The following is a 26,986-nucleotide window of genomic DNA, read 5'->3' on the forward strand; positions in this document are numbered from 1 at the left end:
CCTGCTAAGAAACTAATGATCTAATATCTAGACTTGATTGAGCTAGCTCTATTCGTGTTATAGTATTTCCTTCCCTCACTCTATCATCAAAAAGTATATGCAGGGGCTGGGAAGGAGGCTCAGTGGTAGAGCGCTTGCCTTCCATGCATGAGGCCCTGGGTTCAATTCCTCAGGACCACATAAGCAGAGAAAAGCCAGAAGTGGCGCTGTGCTCAAGTGGTAGAGAGCTAGCCTTGAGCTGAAGAGCTGAGGGACAGCGCCCAAGCCCCATGACCACCCCCCCACAAAGTATATGCAATTACTCATCTCAATTCTGCCTTAAGAAGCAAGATCTGTGCTAGAGACTGGCCCACCTGGAACCTCCTGACAAGAAGAGAATGGAATGAGCTGGGCGGCCGTGTCTGTGGAATGATGCAGGTCCACGTGGCTGACGCGTGGAGGCCAGCTGTCAGGATGATTCAGACCAAGAGACAAATCTACACAGGGAAGTCCTAGTTGCTTCCTCCTGCCAGTCAACTTAAACAGCCCGACCCCCGCTCCGGACCCCCTCTGCTACCATGTGGCATCCAAAAATGTCAATTAGCAAAGGACTTCTCAGCTTTCATGGTTAACATTTATCTATTCTATCCCATCCAACAGTCTAGAAAACTCTTGACTGGGAGAGGCAGAAGATGGCAGAGCAGAGGCCACACTGGTGCACAGCTCACTGCAAAGGGTGGGCTGGCCCGCTGAAGGCGCGTAGCCTTCCATTTTCTTGGGGAGACAGCCCAACCACACAGACTGGTCCTCTGCAAAACCACGAGGCCTTGAGATCCACGCTTGCAAAGCATTTTAGGGTGCCTCAAAGCAAGGAGAATCTCAACTGGAAGTTTTAGCAAGGACTGACTGGTGTAAAAAGGTTAAGGGAGGAAGAAAAGGATGAGAGAGAAACATCTCTGGCTCCCCCTGCAGGAAATAAGCTTTAAAGGCTTAGAATGGCAGCTTGGAGCTCTGAGCTGGGCTGCGACACGATGCTCAAGTCCTCTCCGGGCCGAGCCCTTCCCCAGAGGCAGGCGATGGGACTTCCTTCGTGGGCCAGCTTCCTTCTTCAGGTCTCTGCCCATCCAGGAAGCATCCCCAGATTCTACCATCTCAGGGAGAGGCCGCTTTAGAAGCCTCTTTTGTGTCTGAACAAGCTGAGAGGCTGGTAACACCTGCTTCCCCGCGGGGTTTCAGCTGGCTCTTTTGTTATCTGTTTAAAAGTTTTTCAATTTCCCGTCTCTTGATCTCTCTCTCCTGCCCACTGGTGTACATATTTTGGGGACAGTCCAGGGTTCACGGACCAAGTACACACAGGACTCCAGCTTTTTATAAAGCACGTGAAGGTACTGGAGGTTTTCCTGGTGCTGTCCGAGGGGTGCGCTGGAGGTGGGGCCGCGAGACAGAGGTGAGTTTGCAGATGGCGCTTCGCCACCAGGATGTCTTCCCGCCTCCATGATTATACCTTTTACTTCACAACTCCCCAGCACAGCTTAGCATTTTTTTAATTATAATGTTGATGATTAAATCCCACACCGAAGTGTCACTGCGTTGAAAGGTCTTTTCTACAGAAAGGAACAGGTTAGAAGCACAATAACAAGAAATTCTTTGATTTTTCTGATAACTAACTCAGGCAAGCTCATATTAATTTGGTTGCTCATTTTAGATTTTTATTATACAAAGAGGACACAGGTCTACTAATTTAAGTTATCCTTGGCTTATTCCAGGTTGAGAATTCTTTTGAATTAGGTTGATAGCCATAGTCCAAAAGTCTCAAGTGCTAATTTTCCTTTTATATACACTGATATAATGTCTGGTATTAATTTGCTCACTGTATATTTACTAAATGTTCCAATCATGTGTCTGACATTGGGAGAAAGGAAAGAAAATGCATGCCTTGAATTAAATATTATTATACTTTTAGCAGTCAGGATTTGGGGGATAGACAAATCAATGCTTTGATTTAGCATTTTGAAGGCGATTGTCCACATTTTGGAGGAAATCAATCTCAAAATTATGTTTACTAAAGCCACTGTATGTCAACAAAAGAGTTGATTTTCGAGTGAATGTAAGCCAAAGTAATGTTAACTGACTAGTATTTTTATAAGTTGGGATTTTACCTGAAGCAGGTGTATTTCAGTTTAATACAGTATTTGAAGAATTATATTGAGGTTTTATTTCAAAAAGCTTGTATGAATTTTTATTGTAATACCTATGACTATGCAAATAGAAAGCCATGACAATATTCAAGGGTTCAACTAGGAGATTAAAAGGTATAAACTAATACATTCTGAACCAAAGCATTTCATGTCAAGAAAGCAAGACACAGCCATGCCAAAAAAAAAATCATATGATAATATGCCAGTTGAGGGTCACAGACTGTTTCCAATGTCATTTGTGAATGAAACTTTCAAGATGACATCAGAATTTTCTCACTTCCTTCCCCCAACTTGCTAAGAAATGAACATTTTATCTAGAATCTTCTCAGTCCCCCCCCATGCTGAGACATTAACATTTCATCCAGAAGCTCTGTGCAACCAGCTTTTCTGTAGTTGAGTGCTGTTCCTGCCTTTGCTGGGAGAGTCCAGCCTCAGGTAGATGATGGCAGAGCCATGGAGCAGCTGATGGTCCAAGTATTCTTCTTCTCAGTCGTTCAGTAGCAGCTGAGATGGCTCCTTCTGGTCTTCTGTGAAGATCTGAGCAGCCTGCCGTCCAGCCCTGGACACTGGTCACTCTTCATCCCACAACACAGATAGAGCATGAGAGCTCCATCCACAGGAACAGAGAAGCCACACGTGGAGAGGCCAAATCAGAGTCTTTACAGGAGAGCAGAGCTGGTGGACTCCTGCCTCAAAGACCTGCAGCCCCTCGAATACACTGAACAGTGTCAGAAACCTGAGCATGAGAGTAGGCGAGAAAAGAAAGAGCAGAAAAACAATACCAACAAGCCAGATCCACTCTGATGGAAAGCTGAAATGGGATGTCATGGTGACCAGAGGGGAGCCAGGAGAATTGAGGCGAATCTCAATGGGGCCTGAGCCGGTCCTGGCCTACATAGGGTCCTGGTCAGGGGAGCAGGGTCACAGAGAGCTTGAGAGTTCACTACCCAAGACAGACAGGTCCAAGTACCCACCCCTGCCTCTAGGAATTCAGCACACCTATCACCTGGCAGGTGGGACCATGAAGACAAGATGGGGCCAGTCAGACCCAATTCCCTATCATCTGCCACGTGGCCAGGATGGCGCCAGTTATTTCAGGATGAGGAGCATCTGTGTAACTCTCAGCTGACCAGAAGCTGCCAGGACCACTGTGTATGTGGGAAGGTCCAGGTGCGGGGCTGGGCTGGCCCCGAGGACTCCGGGGACTCCGAGAAGACTTGGAATCATCAACATTGGGTTCCATTCGTTGATCACAGACGTGGTTCTGAGGTTGTCAATTGACTATATTCTATTATTTAAATGTAAAAGTTGCCCAGTTTCTTCTGGACTCTGCTACCAGGGCTGGAATTCAGGGCATCTCTTTCTCCCTCCACTATTCTGCTCTTACCGCTTGAGCTTGACCACTTTTGTTTTACCACTTGAGCCATGCTTCAAGTCTGACATTCTGCTAGCTAATCAGAGGTGAAATCCTTGGACTTTACTGCCCTGACTGGCTTCAAATCATGATTCTCCAGGTCTCAGCCTCCTGAAATGTTAGGATTACAGGCATGAGCCACTGGTGCCCAGCTCAAGCTGAACTCCCTGCAAACTCAAACACTTAAAGATAATGATAGAATGAATTTACTTTAAAATTATCCTCTTTGCAGCCACCGCACAGTTATTAATGCCAATATAGAAATATTCAGATAAGTTGGAATAAAGAGTTGAGCCCTTAATAGATAATTTTGAAAGATTTATTTAATAAAAATATATACTTGAAAATTGTCTTATCTTTGGTATGCTGAATAACTGATATTTGTGATGTAGCAAATATAATATCATATAATGTCATATAATTTTGTGATATGTTCACCTTTCTGTGCATGTTGGCTTCGTTCCTTCCTTAGGGCCAGAGAAGGTCCTGATAACATTATTTTCTCTCCTGGCAATGTTCAGGGGCTCCTTAGATATTTTCACAGCTATCTTTCTGCTCTTCTAGTAGGCAGTATCGATATTCTCTTAACTCCTGAAAACTCACTCTTCACTAACACCTTCCTGACACCTGGTCTTCTACTCCTCCCTCCCATTCTACTGGCTTTCTCTGTGTGTTCACAGAATGCCATCACGTGTCTTGACTTGGCAGGAAAGAAAACATCAACAATGGAATCAAAACCAAAGTTCTCCTCTGTCTTGGCCAGTACAAACACAGCCCTGTGCCTTTCTCCAGTTGTGCATGGGGAGTGAGCCTGGCCTCTGGACCTCACACTCGCTCACAGACCCTGCAGGATCGCAGTGTTTCCCTTACAGAGAGAACTTCCCGTCTCACCAGCCCGCAAGAGCCGCAGAGCCATAGCCTCAGCTGGCTCCAAAGAACGACCCTTGTACCTCTCTTTATTTCCTTTTCAGGTGTAGACTAAAAGCAAGACTCATAATTCAAGTTTTAAAAATTCCATTTTGAGTATTCAATTTTTTCTTTCATGAATTGTTTCTGTCATATTTATAAGATGATTTCTATGTTGCTTTGTATGTCCCTCCCCCACAGTAGAACACATACTTTCACTGTATTTGATGTTGGTATAATATGTGGAGGGGAAGGGAAAAAAAGAAATCGTTTAACTAGGGATACAGGTGGATCCATTGCAACAATGAGATGTACAAGTCGTTATGTCGAAAACGAACTTAACAACTTTGGTGGGGGGTGAGGGGGAAACCAGAGGAGGATGCTACAATGCCTGATAAGAAATGTACTCATTATCTTGCCCATGTAATTGTAACTCCTCTGTACGGTATTCTCACAAAAAAAATTCCATTTTGAAAAACATGCATGTGTAGAAGCTCTGTCTCACACCAATCATCCAGCCACCAATGTATGTATCTATGTTTCAATGTATGTATGCATCTATATATGTATGTATGTATGTATCTATCTATCTATCTCATTGGCTCTTCAGTAGAAACACCACATTATAGTTCCATTTTTATATTCTTAACACACATAGAAACAAATCTGTAGATAAATTTTATGAGATTAAAAGGGCTTAAATACTGGGAAATCATAGAAGGGTATAGAGCTGTATTTCTTTTTTAAAAGCACAGATGCTGATCTGGTAGAATTGATTTGGGAGTTTATGTTCATGAAGGTAAAAAGAATTTAAGTTCTATATTCCATCAAAGCAATTTCTAAACATGATGGTATGGCTGATAAATACATTGGAGCCAGTGTGCTCTAGTCAGGGTTCAAAGATGCCTCACTCCAGGACAGAATTATGCCCTGAATGACACATGAGACTGCATAATGTTATCTTCATCTTTATGCTTTTGGTTTTATTAAAAAGTGTTACTTTTAGCCTCAAAGCCTTTTAACTTGAATGAGAAATCTCATGTGCTCCAGCCAGTATCTCTCCAGCAGCTGTAACAGTATGAACACTGGAGCATCAGTGTGGTGTGAGTGTTCCGTCCTACGCCATTTTTGTCATCAGCATAGCATGTGTTGTATGGTCTGTGCCGTTTTATAGTCAGCACACTGTGTGGGCACAGTTGTACGCCATTTTATAATATGTGTCCCAGAGCATCAGCAGATGGAGGAAGAAGAATGGTTGATTTTCTTTCCTTGTTTGGGTTTTAAATTGTGTTCAACATTTGAACAAGTTCCACATTTTCTGACACTATATAAAGAGGGAATATTTGAGGCAATCCACACTACAGGGAATCAAGAAACTGAAGGTCAGCTAATTTTTCTATGCTAAAACTCGAGTGTAAAATGTCAACACAAGTAGACTATTAAGTTATATATGGATATGCAACATATAGAAAAGGCACTGAAATTTTAGTACCAAAATACTATACAGACAAATCAAAATAATGCTCTAAAACTATTTGAGTAGTTCATTGGAATACAGCTAAAAGACATAAGAGAAATGGGAAGCATAAAAAAGTAGAAAAAATAAAGCAAATGAAATATCCAACTCTACTGAGCAACGATTGCCTCGCTGTTAGGCAAATGAAGCCTCCAACGAGGAGATGGGCAAAATAGACTTTACAATGGGGCCTAACCAAGCGCAAGAGCACCACAGTGAGAGAAAAAGTCAGTCTAAATACTTATGGTTCTGCTGGCGGCACCATTTTAGAATCACACCCTCGGCCACATGGAAGAGATCAGTGCTTGTCGACACCCAGGTGTGAGTTTTCCAGGAAGGTGTGGTTTAAGGGAATCAGGGGCAGAGAGAGAGTTGGCCTTGACGCTGGAGGTGCCATCCAGGCTCCCAAATCCCGATGCGCAAAGCAAAAAGCAGCCTGAGGTGTGGCCCGGTTACCTGTCAGCAAACCCCAGTGCCCAGTCATTTTATCCAGCCTGGACCTAGATGTTGCTCTAATGGCATCTGGTAGCCGCGACTGAAGTCCACGGTCAGTTTACGTTAAGGAAGGACGTTTATTTAGATCATCAGAATGGGCCTTATTCAATTAGTTAAAAAGCTTTACAAGGAAAATTGAGATTTCCCTGAAGCGAATGATTCTGCCTGAGCAGGATAATGCCGGCTGCCTGTTCTGATGTCCTCCCCCAGCCCCACCCGCCGCCTCGGTAATCACATCAGCCCGTCCTCCTCAGAACCACCGGGTGCCAGGAAGCCATGTCCTGCTGCGAAAAGCTCCTGAAAACGTGGTAACAATACATCCTGGAAGAACACACCGTAAGTAATGAGTGATGGATCACAACAAATCTGGATTACCCTGGCCTGCTGGATCCGTTAGTGACTTTTGGTTTTCTACGTTTTATGCTTTTCATTTCTCTTCTTTCAGTTTTCTCCCCGTGTACTGCCTGCACCCTTTCAGAACATTACTGATTTGTCTGGATGGTGTCTGGGGCACTAAAACCTTAGTGCTTCTTCCCTGCGTTGCACATGCATACGTAATAGGCTGCTGGCATGGGCATCTGCACAGGAGACTCAGGCATCCTCCAGCCCCAGCCTCACGGCCACATACACTAAGTGCCCCACAGTTGCACAGTATTGCCGGCACACCCTAAGTCTTTGTGCCCAAGTCAGTTTTTCTTTTGCCTTATTTGGGGCAGTGTGGGGCATGAAATTTGAGACGGAACTGCTTCTTGTTGAAGGCATGTGGAGAATTGGGGTGTGCGGATTATCCTCACTGAGACTGGAGCCAGGCCAGCGTCTAAGCTAACTAGCCAGCATCCTCTCCCACAAAGCGTGTGCTGAGACGCTTAATGAGCACAAATGGCCAGGGCCTCCACTCCGTGTCTCATGCAGTCAGAGCTCCTGTCTCTCAAGACAGTAAAATGAGGAGTGCCTCCTGGGGAAATCAATACTTTTACATTCAAACAAGGCCATTCAGACCAAAACACATTCCATTTTCTCATTAGCCATGGAGCCGAGTGGGTGGGGAGAAATTGCTCACAGATGGAACTGTCGCTTCCCACTGCCTGGCAAAGGGCTCCGGAGTGCTCAGAATCAAATGCGCTTTATTAAAACTAACTTTAAAAATGCATGTTGCTTCCTCCGTTTATTCAATAATTGATTAATTATAGCCTGCTTAGCATCTTGCAGTAACATTTGTGTTCCATTTTTCCTTTGCAATCTTTGAAGTTTGTTTAGGTTCATGAAATTTGAAGAAATGTAATTTCCTTTAAAAAAGACAATGCATCAGTTTTCTAAATTTGTTAATTAGGATATCTGGACTTATTGTCATTTTCAATACTGTTCTACCCAAAGCATAAATCATTAACTGATAAAGCTGGAAATACGAGTGGTTGCTTGTACTTTCTTTTTCCTAGTACCTTAGGAATTTGTTTGTACAGCAGTTCCATGTGGGGTAACACAAGTATAATGTGTGTGTGTGTGTGTGTGTGTGTGTGTGTGTGTGATTGTAGTACTGGAGACTGAATTCAGGGCCCCACACTAGCTGAGCAAGTGGTCTAATGCGTCGGTCATTTTTTGCAGTCCTTTTGCTTCTAGTTTGTTTCTTATTAGGATTTTTGCCAGTACTGGCCTCTGCTCTCAGGATCCTCCTATCTCTGTCTCCAGAGTACCTCGAATTAAAACATAAACTGCTATGCCCGGCAAGTTCTTCATAGTTTCAAATTTTCTACTAGTAACATTAAACACTTAAGAAGAAACAAGTGATGTCAATTTAAATATATTTCATTGAGCCTAGTATATATGTGTGTGTGTATATATATGTATATATATATATATATAAAGTTATCCTAACATGCAATCAATATATGAATTATCAGTGATCTTTTACATCCTTGCTGACGAGTGTTTCAGATCTTATGTGCAGCTAATTTTGGCTAGGCCCATGTGCAGGGTGCAGTGGACACCCAAGTACGAAGAGCTGCCGCAGAACTCGCTCACACAAGGGCCTTTCAGAGCCGCCCTACTGAAGTCCAGCCCAAGCCCAGATTTTAAAATCCCTTCAGAACTACTCTCCCATCACCAGCACAACAGTTTCTGTTATGTATTATTCATTGTTCTTCAAAAAGTCTGCAGACTTGACTGGATTGGGGAGGTTGGAGAAGGGAGCAAGAGGGCAATTAGCATCTGAATGGAGCCCTTGGAAGATGGCAGCCAGCGATTACCATGTTAACAGCTGCTAAGTGGTGTTAATTGCTGGCTGCAGACCACAAGCTGAGCAACAGGATTTGCATTTTACCAACAGAACAAAACAAAGTAAAAGTTAAGGGAAAAGAGTTTTCTTCCCCATCATGTAGGAGTAAGTGGTAAAGGACTGTGCTCCGAAAACCTGTGGTGTTCTTGAAACGGAGCAAGAACAGGTCATGCTATCTGGAGAAACAATAAAGAAGGTAATTGTTTTTCAAGTACTAAATGTCTGAACATTATACACACACACACACACACACACACACACACACGTTGCTGTTATATAGATAATATAGAAAGAACTGCATATAATATAGTTTATACAGTTCTTGTAACCAGCTGCCTTCATGGGCCGTTCCCCACCTTGGAGCGACCCCCTGAAGATCCTCACCTATCCATAAGGCAGGGCCTTGTGCCTCAACTGCCGAATTTGACTTCCTTGTTTGACTATATACTCAATCCCTGAACACCCGCGCCCCCCCCCCATCGCTCCTCTCTCCCACTCTGCTCCGCCCTGTGGGACTTGGCGCCCCTCCAGGGGTGAAGACAGTCCCATCTGATCTGTTGAGGTTTCTGCCTTGTCTTCTTTTATCTGCTTGATTTTCACACACACACACACACACACACACACACAGACACACACACACACACGATGTATGGTCACCCAGCAACTTTCCAATCATGCAGTTCTGAGGTGAGCTCCCAAGCATGGAGTCAGCCAGCCTCTGGTGGCTTCAGGATAAAAGGTCTATGACAGGGGACAGAGAATTTCCAGGCTCCTACTCTCAAGCCATGGACTAGGCAAGAATCTTCCCCCACACAGTCTCCCACTCGCGTTTTGGCCTGGGTGTCTCTACTTGGCACACACACTACCCAGATCCATGTGTGAGCTGTGAGCTGGGGCACAATCGTGGTCACTGACGTGGGGCACGCAGCTCAGGACACTGCAGCCAGGGCCTTCTGTCCAGAACACCCTGTGCGGGTACTGTGAGGACTGCTGAGGAAAATGCTGCTTTCCCTCCGTTTTCTCTCAGGGCACACAGCCCGCTCTCGAAGTCCCTGCCCAGCATCTGAGCCCAGGTGACCGCAGCTGGGCAGTGGGCGGCCCAGGCTCTGAGGTCACCGCCTCACCCCCCTCTGCCTGACTCCATCACTCCACCTCCTGCAGACCTGCCCGTTCCTCTCTGCTACTAAACTCTCTTCCGCCTGAACCTCCACGTGGAGGTCTTCTTTCTCCAAGCCTTACAAGCACGGGGGCTTGACAAGGGCCTGGGGCTCTCCCTGGCTTTCTTGCACACTACCAGTGCACTACCAATGGAGCCATGGCTTTCCTGCAGTGCACAGCCAATGGAGCCATGGCTTTCCTGCAGTGCACAGCCAATGGAGCCATGGCTTTCCTGCAGTGCACAGCCAATGGAGCCATGGCTTTCCTGCAGCTTTTAGTTGGGAAATTGGAGTTGGACTTCCACAGACTTCCCTGGAATTGCTGTTCTGCAAGTCTCGGTCTGAGTAGCTAGGATGACAGGCCCGAGCCACCAGCTCCTGGATTATGCATTATTTTCTATTGAAAAAATGAGCGCAGCATACAGTATTTTACATAGTGACTTTAAAAAGTGAAGTCAAATGAAATGCCTGACTAGTCTCCTCGAGTGACTTTCTTTTGCTTTTGTTTTTTTCTTTTCTTTGTCTGGTACTGGGGTCAAACCCAGGACATCGCACTTCCTGGGCAAATGCTTTGCCAAGAATGACATTTTATTGCGAACAATATGCCTGAACTTAGCACTTTCTTGAAGCTCCATCTTTTAGTTTTTCCCCTGTGCTGGTGCCTACTTTTCATGTGTTATTCTTTGCTGTTGAAATGAAACACAGCATGGAGTTACATGACGCATGGAGTTACATGTACTCATTTGCCCCAGATCTTCTGAAAGCAAACATGGCCCCTACCTCTTCTTGGGCAGCTGCCTGGCCTGCAGAGGTGTTCATACCTACATTACACAAAGCTGTGGTGGGCAGTGTTTCACCTACACGGCTTTTGAGAAGACCAAGGGAAATAATGCAAATACCACAAAAGCTAACTGAGCTGGCACACTACAATTACTGACCATCAATACTGTTGTAACCTTCCTCAAACATATTCTAGACTAGAAACAAATCTACTATGGATGAGTATCACATTCATAGAGCTACCTGAACATAGGCATGTATATACACACATACACACACATACACAAGCATGCATACATAACACGTGCTTACATATCTGGAGCCCTGGCATTCTGACCAGTGCATATAAATAGTCTCTTTCCAGCTTTTATTTTCTGTTTTATTCCAATAAATCCAGCATGGCTAGTTTGAAGAGAGCCTGATAACTTGGCATCCTGCAGAGGACATATATTGAGGATAATGCTCACAGCTTGCTATAAATGCTTGCCTGTGAACACAACCTGATGTGGCCATAAAACGTGTTTTGCAAAGAAATGTTGGAAATGGAAGACTAATAGAAGCTACAAGTATATTCTAATCTGTTTCAAGCAAAAAGGAAATATGTGCCTGAAATACCATTACACTGAAGGCTGATGTACAATATGTCAGAATGCATTTCCCCTTCTCCTCTGAGGTTCAATAGCCTTCTATTCTTAGAAATCCCTTTCATTTAACGTGTCCCCTCTTCCCACACAGTTCGGTAAAATCACTTTTCTTTTGTGAAAACAAAGGACTCTCTTTGAAAGTGTGTCCATACTACCACTTACTTTAAATAGCTGGCCCTATTTAAATTAAAATGAAAATGTTCACCAAACAAATTCCTTCTCTGCCTGTCCTCTGCCTGTTCATTTTTCTTCCTGGCTTCTTTCTCCTTTCTCCTCATCTGGATACATTTTTTCATGGTAACTTGGGAGTACGTGTGTGCACTGCTGCACTTTTTAAGCTATTCTCTCGTTTTCTCTCTTTGTACTTATGACCAAATGAGCCTCTAATTCAATGTCCAAAGACCTTAAGGAAGCATAAAAGCAAATTACTGTATAGAATACAATGTTTGATACCCATGTTCTTAGTTTTTACAAACCTTAAGAACTTCTACTTTCTTTTGGGGGATGGCAAATAGGCAAAACAAGCAGAAGCAAAGTTGATTTAAAATGTTATTTTTCAATCCTGAAATTTTTCCAGCTTACGAATAATTCAGCTTGACCAAGATCTATGCTTACTTTATTAGGAAGAGAAAAAGAAAAAGCAATGTGCTTTCAACAATGAAGGCCTCAAATAAACATGTGCTTCGGCTGCTTGCTTATCCATCTAGAATATGTCTTGCAGAGTCATTTCTCTCTGGGCAACTGAGAAGGAAGATCCATGACCTTGAGAAGATACAGGGTGATTAAAAAGCACCAACGTAGTGTACCCATCTTCTGCCACTAACTTCTCGGCCCCTCCCCTTGCCACCAAGCCACGCCAACACCCCATTCCTGGGAGCTCATTCCTCCTGTCTAGTCCTGAAACACCAGCAGGTCTGGCACCAGCCTTGCGGACAAGGAGCCAAAATTCCACGTGTCGAGAACGAAAGAACAGAAAGACTGTGGGACTCGAAGCAAGATCATAGAGTCAGCGTTCTTAGGGTGGTTGCTGAAGGCGTCCTCCTCTTGACAAGAGTAGGGACGACTCCCGTTAGAAGCTGAGAGGAGGCTCAGTTACAGACCCTGGCAAGAGACGTCGCAGTTCAGATGGTGAATTGCAGTTCGGAGAGAGACTGGTGTGTGACTCTTTAACAATCTGTTTCTTAGTCAGTGAAAAAAGATAATTTCCAAAATAACCCGAGAAAAGAATATCTAAATAAAATATTATTTTAGTGTCTCTTTCAGTTAAATATTTTTAGTTAACCCGTAGTTGATGACTGCTGGTACTTTTTAAAAATAAATGACCTAGGCCAGGCGTCTGTGGCTCACGCCTGTAATCAATCCCAGCTACTCAGGAGGCTGAGATCTGAGGATCGTGTCTCAAAGCCAGCCTGGGCAGGAAAAGTCCATGAGACTCTTATCACCAATAAGCCACTTAGAAAATGGGAAGTGGCGCTGTGGCTCAAGTGGTAGAGTGCTCGCCTTGAGCTGAAGAGCTAAGGTGGAGTGCCCAGGCCCAGAGTTCAAGTCCCATGACCGATGAAAAAAAAAAAAGTGACCTAATTACATTTCCAAATTCCATATGAGTATGTAATTTCAATTTCAAACTTCCTTGAGGTTCTTGTAATAAAAACTCGAAATAAGGATTATTTTAGAGGAGAGGAGTACTTGTAATAATATAATACTGATTCCAAAATCAGCTAAGGATCAACTCTATTCTTTTTTCTTTTTCTTGTCAGTCATGGGGCTTGAACCTAGGCCCTGAGTGCTGTCCCTGAGTTTTTCTGCTCAAGGCTAGCACTCTACCACTTTGAGCCACAGTGTCACTTCACTTTTCTGGTGGTTGTTTGGAGATAAAAGTCTCAGGGCCTTTCTTGAACAGGCTAGCTTTGAACTGTGATCCTCAGATCTTGGCCTCTTGAGTAGCTAGGATGACAGTCATGAGCCACTGGTGCCAGCCAACTCCATTCTTGGCATGACATTGCGATAGATGTAAAGAAAGTAGGTAAATGGTCACATTAACTTCATGGTCAGATTAAAGCAGGAGAGGAAAGCAGCGAGCTTTGTTGCAGAGAATTGCGCTTCAAGGCCAGAGCTATTTCAGTCAACTTGATTGTTCCCCATAACTGCATGGAGCCTGGAGCTCAGCGGAAAGCAGGCACTTAGCATATAGAAGGGTCGGTTCAGTCTCCAGTGCACAGGAGCACAGTGTACAAATGTACACACACACCCACACACAATCACAAATTTAAGATTCTCCCATGAATGAGAGTCATTCCTTCTCAAAATTTCTAAGACTTTCATGTGGAGCGCATCCGTTTCTTACCTCGATGTTGTGATGTAAACCACTCCACGTTCTGTCATGGAACGGGGCAGCAGGTTGCTGTGACACTCATTTTAAAGAAGTGGCCATAAAACACGTCACATAGAGGTTCCGCGTGAACCCTGCTTATGTGAACGGATTGTTCATGCTAAGTAGCTTCACAGCATCAGAACCAAGGACTCTCACACTGCAGACCCCGTGAAACGGTCTCCCCCGGCAGGCTCCTGCCTGTGGTCAGTACTGTGGGTGGTTAGCATCTGTAGGCCTGGGCTTCAGTGAGGACTCAGAAGCATTGCTGACAATTTTTGACCTGCCATTTTTTTTCATTAAGAACTAGAAGCCCAACCACTGAAGTCAATCTACTGACAAGAATGAGGTGGTTTATTTTATCTTGCAGTTATTTTATCTTATTTTTATTTTTTGAGGTTCATTATTTTGTGTCTACCACCCGGAGGAAAAGATCAGAATATTTTCTATGAAGAGGCAAAATTATTAAGCACTCATATTCATTTGTATCTCCTATGCATTTGGCCTATTTCCTAACAATTTCAAGAGAAAATCATGTTCTTATTGATTCTATAAGAAGAAAATATCCCATCCTTTTCTGAAAATGGGAATAAGCCACTCTTAAAATACATCTTCAGCCTTGCTCTGTCATGGCTTTCTATAAATTAAAGCTTTTGCTGAGCCCGCCAGACGTTAGTAATTCTAAATCATCATTGCAAACTGTGTGTTTGGGGAATTGCATTCAGAGAGACAATTAATTGAGTAAGGGCAAATGTTTGAGGGGTCATAATTTTTTTTTAGCACGAATGCATTTGTAACTAAGAGATTGCTTTCTTTTTATTTCTTCTTTTCTTGTTACTTTTTTTTTTAAAGCCTTTCTTCTATTCTTTCTACCCTACTTTTCCTTTATGGCCATCTTATCTTTTTTTTTCCCTTTTCTTCCTTCAGAATACCTTAGGAATAAGCAACCAACCAACGTAGAATACTTGAATAATTATACCAAAACCATGCCCAGCACACTTAGCTCTCATCAGCATAGTGGAAATTCTCTTAACGGAATGGTAGTGATCCAGTATACACTATTACTTCCAAAGGCCCTGGGATTTAGAAGGGGTGAAGGGTACAAAGGCAGCTGGTAGGGCCGCATCTGTAAAGGTCCATACTTTGCACTCAGCCTTCCTGCCGTGTTAGGAGTCACTGAATGTCCCATTAGTGATGGCCAGAGAAAGTCAGTGCCCTGCTGGCCACTCTCTGTGCCAGAATCAATAGCAGTGGAGCCATGATGATCACCCAGAAGATGGAGTACAAGCAACAGGAAGAAACAATACTCACCGGAAACAAAGTACTGGAGGCCAGAAGAATACGCAAGCTAATAATGTAACTTGGTGATACAAGAAAATAAAGATTTAATTATTTCTAGGTTAGATGCAGCAATTATAAGTGGACAGATTTAAAAGTTAGATGGGATAGCATGATGAAAATAAAGAATTTCCATGGCGACTAAGAGCAGCGTGCTTTGTCTTAGTTCTTCTGTCTTCGTGGGAGGCCTGCTTTTACTGTATTTCCTCCTGTGGTTTGTGCCGGTCACGGATGGGATAACAGCCATAGTGCATGTGAAGGCTGCCCTTCAGCAGAGCTCTTGAGACAACGACTTGGGGAACAGTAGGACCCCAGGACCGCGCTGCGGCTGGAGCTTTGTGAACTGGTAGAAGACCAGCAGAAGAAGAGGCTGTGCCAATCCCGAGACAAGGGTGTCTAACTGAGTTCTGGAAAAAAGAAAATTAAGCACATGTGCTTCTTAGATTAATGGGTCTACTGTCTGCCCATTTCCAGTTATATGATTTTCTTGAGAAGTATATGTATAAAACCAATTGTTTGCTCTATTAATTATTCTTTCAAAATAGGAAAAAGAAGTCCTGCGCATCTATCTTCTTGTTCTAGTAAATATCAATTTTATATGTATTTTCTATTCCAAAACCACAGTCAAGCCAAATGCCAAAGTGGTCATGCAAAACAAAATTAGCTAATGCTGGTTGCGTGGGGACTGAAATGAGTGTGAGCTGGCCTGGTGCTTCCCGCCTTGGAAGCTGCACCGTGCTTCTAGGTGAGTGCGAGCTGCGGCCAGTGCTTTACCCCTTGGAAGCTGCACCGTGCTTCTAGGTGACTGTGAGCTGTGGCCAGTGCTTTACCCCTTGGAAGCTGCACCGTGCTGCTGCAGGTGAGTGTGAGCTGGGCCAGTGCTTTACCCCCTTGGAAGCTGCACCGTGCTGCTGCAGGTGAGTGCGAGCTGGGCCAGTGCTTTCCCGCCTTGGAAGCTGCACCGTGCTTCTAGGTGAGTGTGAGCTGGGCCAGTGCTTTACCCCTTGGAAGCTGCACCGTGCTTCCAGGCGGTCTTCGTCCCCTCAGCGTCAGGCTACTGCTCACCGGGGGCCGACTGTGGGTCCCACGAGTTCTCCCAGGAGTCCAGTCTCTGCCGCTGTCCATCGTTAGGGCTTCTTCGACCACAGTTTTAGTGACTCGACTGACGGCCTGGTTTCAGGACTTGGATTTCTGAGTTTGCTGCTCATCCCAAGCAGCCAGATTGAGCTTTTGACTTGTAGGTTGTTGGGGGGGGGGGCGGTCATCTGAACTTCGAGTAACAGGACTCTGGTTCTACTAGTCCAGGGTTCTGATCTCAGGGCAGTTCTCTACACACAACGCAAACACAACATGGGACTCCTCCTCTACTCCTTCTTTCAGAAATAATGACCTTTAAGTGAAGAACTTTGTCTGTGCCTTTCAGGCAAAGGTTTTGATAACCAGACAGGCAAGCATTGTGAAAGGAGGCCTCCTCTGATAGCAGAGGCCTCTGGCCTCTTCCAAACACCATCACACTATTTATCTGTTCTACCTTTTCACTGTCAGGCAGCCTCCGATTTCTGAAAATCTATTTTCAACCTTTCTTATAAATAGCAAGTACATGCCTGTTAAAAACACCTTGAGTAGGTCTGAACTTCCTTTGTGTGCGACTCAGAATTCCTTTAATAATATGCTAGCCCACACCAGTAAACATGACATTTAATGGGAACTCGTCTATTTTAATAACCACTGAATTTTGCTAAGACAGTGATAGTTGTTAGACCAAAAGGAGTTAGTATATTTTTAACAAGGATATTTAAAATGTTTACCTAAGTGAACATTTAAGATATCAATTTTAAATAAGTTAAGTGGGCTTCTCCATCACACAATTGTAATGTGCAGTGTTCCCTGAGAAATACCAAAATATGAGCAGTATGGGCATTGTTTGCTAGAATTCTTTGATGAAGAAATTCTTAGTTTTCAGAGCAGCTCAGTAAAGCGGCTTTCATGGAATAGTTGAGCATTTACAAGAGATGATACAAATCTCGCCAACCGCTTCTTGTAAAAACCCTCATAGAGAAGCTCAGAGAATGCACACTTTGATGACTTGTTAAGCTGTAATATACAAAACGGCTGGCAAATACTAAATCTAATAGATCCTTGAATTTGAGAAGCATTTCAGAATAGTAGTTAGACTAAGGATTGCATTGCACATTTAAAATTCTTATCTCTACCACTCTTCCTGAAGCAAAACTAAGCCTCAGGCTCAAAGCCTTTTATTTCTTTAAAAATATAACTGCAGACTCCAGTCATGTGATATTGAATAATACAAGCATGGAAAGAAACATTTTTTCTATTTACAAGGAAAAAAAACACTTTAAACTTCTTTCCCTTTGGTGTAATTAAAAGACAGCTGAGCTGTACATCTTCAAAGTTGGCTGCATTGCAGATTTTATTGAGGGAGAAAATTATACCATATTTAAAGAAAATTAGTTAACCATATTAGAAACCTGGGGAACATAAATTATGCATTAGAGTATGTATAAGGAATTATTTCTTATTTGTGTTCAATGCCCAATCTGCTAAGACCATTGGCTTCAGGAAGCTGTTGCTTGCATTCCTCCATTAGGCTGCTTTGCTGGCTTGTGTCAGAAAGGCAGAAATGAATTTTGCATGGGTACATATGCAGCCTCACAGGGGGAAGATGCTCAGTTGAGTGAACTAGACACATTTTTCCTTTGGAAATTACCAAAGAAATAAATTTGTGCAGAACATTTCCACTCCAAAACTCTTGGTGTGCTTCAGTTTTGTTGAGATAATTACATGAGCTGTTGTTTCAAGAAAAGAATTTTGGGTGCATACGCAGGAGTTAGATAGGGCTTTTCCACAGGGGAATAGAATGAGCTCTATGAAATATGGCTTTCACATATCTTTTTCAGGTATGATGTATGCTCTCATTCCAGAACCTTCTGGAGTCTCTTGTCTGCCTCACTCTCAGCTTAGTGTGACGCAAACGCATGGTGACCACACAGGGCCCTGTGTGGGCCGAGTCCAGGGCTCTTTGGAGCCTCCCTCACACGGTCCCATTAATGAAGGCCAAAAGACCTCAGCTGGTCTCACGACCCTGACTCACGGCAAGAAGAAGACCTGCAAAGTGCCTCTGTCTTCTTGAACATTAGAATTTCTGTGAGTGTAAAGACAATGCATAAGAATATACAAGTTAGAATATATTTAAGTTGAAATTTGGAAGGAAAATAAATGAGGACATGCACAATAGAATCTATTTACGTTAGTATACTGAGCACAAACACGGAATGTGGGTAGGATCTCATCAGGGGCCATGAGAGTTAAAGATAACAGAGTGACATCTTTCAAGTGCCAAGAAAAATGGTAGCTACAGGAACAACCACAGTTGTCTGCACAGATAAAATATCTCTCCTAAATGAGGGGGAGATCAAAACTTCCTTACACAAACAAAAGCTGGGAGAATTCATTCTTGAAGAACAAACCTAAAAGACCAGGAATTTCACTAGGGTTTTGGATGCTCTTATCACATAGCTACCAACAGGTCAATCAACTCTTGAGTAATCCAGTTTAACAATACGCCAGCTAGGCTTTCAAGAGTAAAAGACTAGAGGGAGAAGACCACGTCATCAGAGCTTTCTGGTGGGAGGGAGGGGTGCAGAGGGAGGTGGAGGTGTGTCTGTCCCCCAGCTCTGGGATGTTCAAGACCAAGGCTGTTGACTAATTCAGTTCTATGTGAGCAGCAATGGCTTCCTTCTCCAACCTCTCTTCTTACAACCCCAATGACTCTATGTGAAGCTAAATAACTCCCAAAGGCCCCTCTGAGGCTGGAGCCGGCAGAGACCTCAGGGGATCCATGACTACGCAGGGATCCTGGGAACTCACTCCCCAAAGCAGTGAGACAGAGGGTGGGGGAATGGGCAGACAGGAGAGTGTTCTCAGTGCTCCTGCGAGCTAGGGCCCAGACACACCATAAACGCACAGCGTGTGTGCATAGTGCAAAGCAGCAGGACGGAGGCAGGAGGAGGCAATATGACCAGTTAGCAGATACAGTACAGTTTCTTTCCCATGTGTCTGCACACACATGCACACACACACATGCACACACACATGCACACATACACACATGCACACATACACACATGCACACACACATGCACACATACACACATGCACACACCTAATTCCTCCAAGTAGCCTGAAGAAGGCAGCTTTTTAAAAATCACTCATACCCTGCTTCTTTCCTGTCCTTTCTCTCTCTCTAGCGTAGCCTTCACTGACCAGAGCCAGCACCTCCATTAACCACTTTTTCTTTTAACTCCTGGGAGTTACACGCGACTGTGAAAGTTCTCCACATCTGGCTGTCCATTTTTGGTTGGGGTGCTGTAGACCTTTGCTTGACGTTTGCCTGGGAGGTGATTCCTCACATCCCCAAGACCCCGGTCACATTACAGAAGGAACGTCTCATCTGACACCAGGGAAGGCGGCGTCGGCGCCAGCTGGCGCAGGCCCGTGAGCGCCAGGGAGCGCCAGCGGAAGGTGCGAGAACTTGTGGATAATGGAAAAGAATTGTAAACGTGTACAGCTGCGAGTGAAGACTGCGGCGAGAAGTGCTAACTGCTCATACTGACTCGTAATTTGGGAAAACTCACCTCAAAGGGGCCCTGGTTTGACCATTTCACACTGTGTGGGTGGATTGAAATACCACACTGCACCCCATAAACTCCTACGATTAAAATAATGCTTGCAAATAGAAAAAAGTGAATATTAACCTTGATATTTCCTGTTGCTTCAAGGTGTTCTTTTCAAATCATTAAAACGTTGGTGTTGACTTGTCATTAATTTTACTCCGGAGTCAGTGAAACTGTACAGAAGTCATATAAAATAATAAATAGTTTTCTTCAAAGAAGGAAGAGGACGTGGCGGCTGTGGAGCCTCACCTGAGACCCCTGATCGCAGCCATGGTAACCAAGGGCACTGTCGGCATTCGCTTCCTCTCTTTGCTGTGGCTGCTCAAGGAGGGACAGGAGGAGCGATCCACCGTCTGCGTCCAGCACAGACAAGGCAGGTCATTGCCCGCAAGGATGACCACAACCGCAGACAGCCCCGCGTGAGCTTTGATTCCTGAAACCTTGTGCTAGTTTACAAAAGTAAAATCCAATACCTTGCATCTCCTGGCATTCAAGAGAGAAACAAAGGTCTTTAAGAGGAACAAAGCATTCATTTCCAGAAACAAAGGCATGTCCCAAGATTCCCGACCTTAGTCTCCTGAGCACATTGCCAAAGGATTCTGGTTACTAACACACTAGCAAGTCATGGGGCCGGAAGAAGCAAGGACTTTTTTTTCCCCTTCATAATATGAGTATGCAGAAGAGGTCCTGAATGCATACCAGTGTCTCATAGGCTGTTTGAAAATGACAACCATCAAATACATTAATTTCATTACAGAATACCTGGATTTTCACTTCTGGGATGTTTTTCTTATTTGTTTCCTTAATTTTGAAACATATTTCCCTCTAACTTGATTGCCCATAAGTTTCAAGTACCAGCTACTTAGGTTTTGCTGCTTATTGGAAAGAAAGGAAATATTAATTCAAAGCCTCGATGCTCGATTTCCCAGCAACCACTGTTCTCCGCAGCTAATTATAGATTCTGGTAGAGGACAAAAAGGTGCAAAGATGCCAACCTCCCCCTGCTCTCATGAGTCTCATTGCCTTAATTTGATAAAGTGGAAGAAAACGGTGCCTGTACACAGACAAGCTCTTGCAAGACAGACGGCAGTTTCAGCCAACAATTTGAGTAGCACTGAAATGCCACCAGTGAATTCAGGCTTGAGCCTGGGGAGGAGCAGGACGGTTCTGGAGCTCCTGCCTCGGTTCACTACCTGAAGACGCCCTCCAGCTCCGGCCTTCCCACAGCGGTCTGAGCTGGGCGAATTCAAGACTTCGGGCGGCTCTGCTCACCGCTGCAACAGAATTATCTTTATATTACCTTCCTGTCACTCAGTTTCCCTTCCGTTTAACCATGCAGGGCTTACATGTCTTAAAAAAATAACTGAATTACTTTATTTACTTATTTATTTTATAAATAAGAACTAGAAAGGCCTCGGACGTCCTGCCTATTCAGTGGAGAACATTTTTCCTTGTGCGGCTCCTCTCCTCTTTGAGCCTCTTGTAAGCCATCCTGATACAATATGTATTACTTGGACCTAGCGCTGTGGCTTTAACTACAAACGTTAGCAGTGTTGGCCAGGTATAGCGATCCTAATTGCTGGGCTATGTCTTTTCATAGTATGCCATAAAAGCTACCTTCACATTGGGAATTTCTGTGTAAGGGTTCTCAATAAGCTGTGTGGGAGGAAAAGAAGAACAAAGGAAGCAGAAGCTGTCAATACTAATTAAAACAGGAGTCTCTAGGTTCGCTCTCCCCTCCCTCCCATTTCCCCCATCTCACCCCGCCTTGCGTTAGGCACACACACACACACACACACACACACACACACAGGTTTAGAGATTTTGTAAACTTCAACTTAAGGGTGAACACATACAGGAGTCCTAATTGATCCTAATAGTTGGTACTGGGCTTTTGAACTCAGGGTCTTGTGTTCTTACTCAGCTAGTCCTCCACCACGTAAGCCATGGCTCTAATTCTAGCTTTTTCCTGATTGATTGGAAATAAGAATCTCCTGGATTTGTCTGTCTAGGTTGGCTTTGAACCACAGTCCTCAGATATCAATTTACTGTGTGGCTGGGATTACAGGCATGAGCTAGTGGTGCTAGGCCTGGGTTTTATTCTAAGTATTTTCCCATTTGTCCTGGTGTCTACCTGAGCACAGAGGTATAAAGTGTCTTTGCTGGGTTCACATGCTCACAGACCCAGGGGCCTTACTTTCTTTGTCCCATGATGCCTCCTGACAGAGCCTGTAGTTAAGAGTTGGGTGTTTTATCTTGTATGTGGTCCATATGTTAAAAACAGACACTATAGGCAAGAGACCTCACCTGAAGATAGAATACCCCAGAGTTCTGAGACATTTTAAAGCTTTAAACAGCATTGGAAGTATCTGTTCTTATCCGGTCTGTAAATGAGAAGGTGAAGTTTCCAAAGACAGAACATGACCTAGAGCGATAACAAATGGAAACAGATAAACAAAAAGTATTTGGGCAACATCAAAGATTGTTTCAGTCCTTACAAGAGTTAAACTCACTTGTGATCAGAAAACACATTTAAATTGCAAATAGCCCCAAATTAGTCAGGAAGCATTTGCAATAACTATATTTTCAGCACACCCAAGCCAATATTGTTTATAAAGACATGGATCAGAAATTTACAACTTATGAATAAATAAGCAGATGAAATTATCCTGATAAAAGGCAGTCTGTCATACTCGGCCAGAATCAATAAACAGTGGAGCAATCAAAGAGATTTGAAGACCCCAAATTGGAGGAGAACCGACGTCTCTCTCTTTACCTTATTCTGGTAAGGACAGGCCTATAATTATTTAACACCTCAAATGATAATATTGTGTGAGAAGAAAAGTCCTAATTCTTTACAATTAAATTGGTTTAAATTCTAGGGCCAGTTCCAGAAAATTCCTACATACTGCTCTAATTTCTCCACTTTCCTGTTCTGTCGTTGGAAGGTCTGCAGGCAGTAGTTAGTGCACTGGCAGCCTGCGTGGCTGCCATTACAGCTCTGTGGAGAAGTTCCTGTTGTCTCCCCATCCCCTCGCGTCAAGGGAAACACAACTTTCTGCGGGGAAAAGCAAAATCAAACCAGGTCTCCGTCTCCAGCGGGGTGTTTCCCTTCTTCCTCCCGCGATTCTGTAATGAGGAGCTGGGGTTCCGTCCCCGAGTCTGGGTAACGCTGACTGTCCCCCTGCATTCCCTCATACCGGGCGCTGGCCGGCTCGTCCACCGGTCTGTGTCGCCAGCTGAACACAGAAGCCGGGCTTACTGACCGCTCTCGCCGTAATGAGCTGGGCCTCTGGTCCGCGAAGCCCACCTTCCTGGGAGCCGAATGTGCAACTGGTTCCTCTTGAAACCCGTGTTCACTGTGACGCAAAGTGAGGTGTGACCCTAACGCCTGTGACGCACGGCGGGTGTGACCCTAACGCCTGTGCCGCACGGCGGGTGTGACCCTAACGCCTGACTGTGACGCACGGCGGGTGTGACCCTAACGCCTGCCTGTGACGCACGGCGGGTGTGACCCTAACGCCTGTGCCGCACGGCGGGTGTGACCCTAACGCCTGTGCCGCATGGCGGGTGTGACCCTAACGCCTGACTGTGACGCACGGCGGGTGTGACCCTAACGCTGTGACACACGGCGGGTGTGACCCTAACGCCTGACTGTGACGCACGGCGGGTGTGACCCTGACGCCTGACTGTGACGCACGGCGGGTGTGACCCTAACGCCTGACTGTGACGCACGGCGGGTGTGACCCTAACGCCTGACTGTGACGCACGGCGGGTGTGACCCTAACGCCTGTGACACACGGTGGGTGTGACCCTAACGCCTGACTGTGACGCACAGCGGGTGTGACCCTAACGCCTGACTGTGACACACGGCGGGTGTGATCCTAACGCCTGACTGTGACGCACGGCGGGTGTGACCCTAACGCCTGACTGTGACGCACGGCGGGTGTGACCCTAACGCCTGTGACACACGGCGGGTGTGACCCTAACGCCTGTGACGCACGGTGGGTGTGACCCTAACGCCTGTGACGCACGGCGGGTGTGACCCTAACGCCTGTGCCGCACGGCGGGTGTGACCCTAACGCCTGCCTGTGACGCACGGCGGGTGTGACCCTAACGCCTGACTGTGACGCACGGCGGGTGTGACCCTGACGCCTGACTGTGACGCACGGCGGGTGTGACCCTGACGCCTGACTGTGACGCACGGCGGGTGTGACCCTAACGCCTGACTGTGACGCACGGCGGGTGTGACCCTAACGCCTGTGACGCACGGCGGGTGTGACCCTAACGCCTGTGACGCACGGCGGGTGTGACCCTAACGCCTGACTGCCTGTGAATCATTCCTTAAAAATATAATAACAGTCATTTAAAGGCTTATTTTCTAGTCATTATCTTTTAAAAACATGTATTCTTTCCGAACGCTAATCAGGGTATCATTTTAAAAAAGTGTAACCCCATCTGGCTGCTGGTGCTTCTAGTAAGTTCCCCAGCAACCATCATCATTATCTCCAGATGACCAAGATGGGTGACTCGGTGAGCTTGGCTCTGCTGTCCTCCCCAGCCCTGCTCCTGAGCGGCTCCCAGGCTTCATCCTCCCCTGCTCCCTCCTCCCCAGCCCTTCATCCTCCCCTGCTCCTCCTCCCCATCCCTTCATCCTCCCCTGCTCCCCCTCCCCAGCCCTTCATCCTCCCCTGCTCCTCCTCCCCATCCCTTCATCCTCCCCTGCTCCCTCCTCCCCAGCCCTTCATCCTCCCCTGCTCCTCCTCCCCATCCCTTCATCCTCTCCTGCTCCTCCTCCCCATCCCTTCATCCTCTCCTGCTCCTCCTCCCCATCCCTTCATCCTCCCCTGCTCCTCCTCCCCATCCCTTCATCCTCCCCTGCTCCTCCTCCCCATCCCTTCATCCTCCCCTGCTCCCTCCTCCCCAGCCCTTCATCCTCCCCTGCTCCCCCTCCCCAGCCCTTCATCCTCCCCTGCTCCCTCCTCCCCAGCCTTGCTCCTGAGCGGCTCCCAGGCTTCATGACCAAGGAGAAACAGTATGGAGGGCAGGGAACTTGTGTGTGTGTGTGTGTGTGTGTGTGTGTGTGTGTGTGATTTCTGAAGACAAACAGCAGCAAGTTCTTCATCAAGCGAGTGCTCGGAGGTGTGTGCTGCTCACACTCTCCTGGCTCAGATCTCCTGTCAGCCAGACCACCCAGCGTGCTGGTTTTATTCACTCTGGTGAAACATGACCAAACCTTCAAGGTACAAGTGGTCCCCGAGGAGACACTACACAGCAAAGATGCTCGTCAGATGTGGCATGGGATGGCTCAACCTGAGGAGCAGAGCGGGCTGCGCTGAGAGGAACCCGAGGAGCCGCCGTGCTGGGTTGGTGGAATCGAGGAAAGGTGAACACAACTTCTCCCAATGCCAACTTCTCAGTCTGCTGAGGAAGTTCGCCTCCACCCTCGCAGGGGCGGCCAGACCCCTGGGTCCGCTGCTGAAGAAGAGACGCAGCTGCGTTTCCTCAGGACCGTCTCCCTTAATGATAGAAGGAACAAAAATGGTTTCTGAGATTGTGAAGCCGTGCAGTGCCCGTCACTCCGCCATCACGCCATCCGCAGGGCCTTCTTTCCATGGTAGAATCTCCATGTTTTCTACTAGCCTGAGACACAAACCAGGAAGGTAGAAACCCAAGGGACATGTCAACACAGGTTCACGCTTCTGAGTGGAATTCAACCTTGAAGGAGAGACACTAATTGATATTCAAATGGCGGTGAACAGCAACTGCAATTAGCAGCACCAGAAAATTTCTGTAACACATTCGTGTTCAGATAAGAATGAGTAGTTCTTTTGACACTGCTTCCTTGGCTTATTTACATTGTGGGATTAGATTGCCAGAGTAATTAACATTCATCCACAGTACTTGACTTTTCTGAATGGTGTTGCTATCAGTGAGAAGAGCTCCTATGATATAGAAGAAAGGGCTGTGTGTTAATTCCATATCACGCTTTTTCCTCATGATATTGTTTTAGTGCAGATGACCCAGTGCTTGACGTAGCAAAACAACTAACTCAATGAATGCTCATAACTCAACTCACTTTTTTCTTTTTTTCTGAGTAGTCCTGGGGCTTGAAATTAGGGCCTGGGTGTGTCCCTGAGCCTCTTTTGCTCAAGGCTTACGCTTTGCCAACTTAAGCCACGGCGTCCCTTACAGCGTTTTCTGAATCGTTTGTTGGAGATAAGAATCTCATGGAGATTCCTGTCCAGGCTTTCTTCAACTGCGATCCTCAGATCTCAGCTTTCTGAGTAGCTACGATTACAGGTGAGAGCCACAGGTGTCCGTTTCTCCACTCACTTTTAAGAAAAGAATAGTTTTGGGACTTCCCGCTCTGGGGAAGTCCTGGCACTGCGGGCAGATGTTGGCGTTGGTTTTGGACAAGCAGTCAGTAGCAGCAAGTGTGGCCACACCCTGCAGCCGGCGGCAGAGCTTTGGGAGTCTGCGGTGAGCTTTGGGCTGGCCACATGTTTACACTTGAATATCGGACTCCAGGAAGAGGAATGACGTTTAAGAGAGGATTTAAGACTATGACAGAGGGAGAAATAGTAATTGTTAGTTGAGGAAGGATATCTTAGCCATTTGGCAGAGATGCACTGGTGTCTGAGGAAAGCAGGAGGGGTGGAATGAAGGCGACTGGTCAGTTGTAGGGGACAGAAAACCATCACGCAGGTTCCGTCCCCAGGACATGCAGAGTAATGCGCAAATTCCCCGTCACAGAGTCTCAGTTTCTCCACAGATAAGGCCGACTCTTCACCCCACCTGGGCAAAGGGGGTCTACCTCACCACGGTCTGGAGCCACAGCAAGGGTGGCTCCCAGAGCCCATCCCGATACACCCAGCTTCCCGCTGGCCCCGCCACGCCCACCCTCCACCACTGCTCAGCAAGCGACCTCTGTCACCACGTCTGTCCCTCCACCACTGCCCACCAAGCGACCTCTGTCACCACGTCTGTCCCTCCACCACTGCTCAGCAAGCGACCTCTGTCACCACGTCTGTCCCTCCACCACTGCTGCTCACCAAGCGACCTCTGTCACCACGCCCACCCTCCACCACTGCTCACCAAGCGACCTCTGTCACCACGTCTGTCCCTCCATCACTGCCCACCAAGCGACCTCTGTCACCACGTCTGTCCCTCCACCACTGATCACCAAGCGACCTCTGTCACCACGTCTGTCCCTCCACCACTG

The sequence above is a fragment of the Dipodomys ordii genome, unplaced genomic scaffold, assembly GCF_000151885.1.
Source record: "Dipodomys ordii isolate 6190 unplaced genomic scaffold, Dord_2.0 Scaffold10, whole genome shotgun sequence".
Lineage (NCBI taxonomy): Eukaryota > Metazoa > Chordata > Mammalia > Rodentia > Heteromyidae > Dipodomys > Dipodomys ordii.